We start from the raw sequence: 2,838 nt of genomic DNA on the forward strand, positions 1-2,838 counted from the left end.
TTCATTATGTGTAGGTGCAAGTTTAGTATGTGTGGTGTCCAAGTTAAACCTATGTAGTGGTGCAAGTCTAGTCTGTGTTAGCATGCAAGTCGAATCTACGTAAGGGTGCAAGTTTAGTCTATGTGGTATGCAAGTCAAATCTTTGTAGTTACGCAAGTCTAGTCTGTGTTGGCGTGCAAGTCAAATCTATATGGGAGTACAAGCTTAGTCTGTGTAGGGTGCAATTAAATCTATGAAGGGTGCAAGTTGAATTTGTGTAAGGGTGCAAATCTAATTTGTGTGGGGTGCATGTTTAAGCCGCGTTTGGGAACAAGCTTTTTTAGTAATTTTTGACTTTTTGGCTAAAATATGACATAAAAAAAACTAGAATGTTTGGGATGAGTTTTTAGTTTTTTTATGAAAAGATGTGCAATAAATAGAGAGGAAAATGAAATCTTTGACTTTTTTATATAAGTTGTTGATTTTTTGATTTTTTTAGTGACTTTTTGACTTTTTGACTAAAATCACCACTTGCCAAACGAGACCTTAGTCTATGTAGGGATGCATATTCAGTATGCGTAGGGTGTGCAAGTCAAATCTGTGTAGTAGTGCAAGTCTAGTCTATGTTGGTGTGTATGTTGAATCTGTGTGGAGGTGAAAGTTTAGTTAGTGTGAAGTGCAAGTTTAATTTGTGAGGGGTGCAAGTTGAATCTGTGTAGGGATGCAAGTCTAATCTATGTAGGACACGAGTTTAATCTATGTAGAGTGTGGGGTGTAAGTCTAATATGCGTAGGGATACAAGTCTAGTCTATGTGAAGTGTAAGTTTAGTTTGTGTGGGTGTAAGTCTTACTTTGTGTGTGGGATCAAACATGGCCCCTATTTTTTTTATTATATTATTATTTTGGTTTGAGTTATTATTTGCGTGGTTTGAATTAATATATTTTTATTTACAATTGTATTATTCTAAACGTTTTCTCCTACCAATATATATATATATATATATTAATTAGAAAAGTAATTTATTATTTATATTAACTTAAGTCATACAAATTATTTTAATTCTATAAATTTTTATATATTTTAGATTATTAATTTAAATTTTTATTAAATATGTGAAATATTAGTTGCATTTTAAAATTTTAAATATATTTTTAGAACAATATCAATTTTATAAAAATAGAATTTGTATATTAAATATTAGATATATTTTAATAAAATAAAATAAATTTAAAAATATAAAGATAATTTTTTTTTTATTAAAAGAATGAAGTGAGTGTATGAGTGCTGGGATAGAACTAGGAGAAGATTATGAGGGGTCATGACCCTTCTGTCTCTGTGAAAATTTTATTTTCCGTAGTACTTCTAAATATATATATATATATATATATATGTATGTATTATTTTATAAATAAAATAGCATCTTAGTATAAAAGATATATACTTCATTCCTTTCTCATCTTTTATTCTCTGTTATTTTTCTAGAAAAAAATTTATTCATTCTATTAGGGATTGTTTATATGATATTTAAATTTTTTTATGTGTATATATATAAATTATATATCATATTGCACATATATGTGTATTTGTCTATACAGTAAAAAAATATTATTTATCTTTTAACCCCTGTAGTAATAAAATCCTAATTTCATCTCTGTATGAGAGAGAGAGAGAGAGAGAGAGAGAGAGAGAGAGAGAGAGAGAGAGAGAGAGTATGTGTAAGGCATATTAGTGAGTGTAAGAGTTAAGGGTAAAATCCGTTTAGTTTAATTTTATAATTATGATTTAAATGTGAAATTGTGATTTTAAGTGTGGAGTTGTGAGTTCAGTTTTTAAAAAATAAAAATTTATTTGGTTATGAGTTTTGAAAATATTTTTGAGTTTTTGAATTTTGAATTTTGAAAAGAATTTTGAGTTTTGAAAAGAGTTTTAAGTTGTATTTTTGAGTTTTAAATTTTTGAATTTTGAGTTGTATTTTGAAATTTTTCGAATTTATTTCTTTTAAATATTTAAAAACGTTTAAGAAAAATTTATTTTTTATTTTAAATATTTTATTTCATTTTTGTAAATTTTTTAAATTTAAAACACAACTCCACACTCAAATCATAAGCAAACACATAACTCCAAATTCAATTCAAAAACTATTTTTAAAACTCATAACCAAATATATAACTCAAAACTAAAAACTCAATTCAAAAACTTTTTAATCAAAATATATATTTTTATTTTTTTATTTTATTGAAAAATATTTTTTGTTATTTTTTGGGCAAATTACAAACACTCCCTCGAGATTTGGTGAAAATACAGATTCTCTCTAAGGTTTGAGAAATTACAAATTGCTCCCTGAAGGTCAAATTTGCATATCAAATTAGGGAGAAATTTGTATGAAAATAAAAACCTCAGGGGGCAATTTGTTATGGAAATATAAACTTTAGGAGGCAGGATGTAATTTCTCAAACCTCAGGGGGAATCTGTATTTTCACCAAACCTCGAGGGAGTGTTTGTAATTTGTCCTTATTTTTTTAAGTATTGGCCAAATAATTTGTTGTGGTTTAGATATATATGGCCATCCAATTTTTTTTTGAAATTAAAAAAAAATTAAATATTTTAAAAAATAAAATCATTATCTTAAAACATAAAATAAAAAAATATTTTTTAAAATTTTTCTTTAAATAAAATTTTAAAAAGAGTTTAGTTACGAGTTTTGAAAAAAAATTTAAATTAAATTTTAAGTTTTGTGTTTGGTTACACATTTAAAAAAGAATTTTGATTTTTGATTTTTTTTTATTAGAATTACAATTTCAAAAAGAATTTGGTTATGAGGATTTTTATTAGAATTTTGAGGTGGGTGTTTGGTACCC

This window comes from Camellia sinensis, unplaced genomic scaffold, assembly GCF_055761805.1.
Source record: "Camellia sinensis isolate YWXY unplaced genomic scaffold, ASM5576180v1 Unanchor3, whole genome shotgun sequence".
Classification (NCBI taxonomy): domain Eukaryota; kingdom Viridiplantae; phylum Streptophyta; class Magnoliopsida; order Ericales; family Theaceae; genus Camellia; species Camellia sinensis.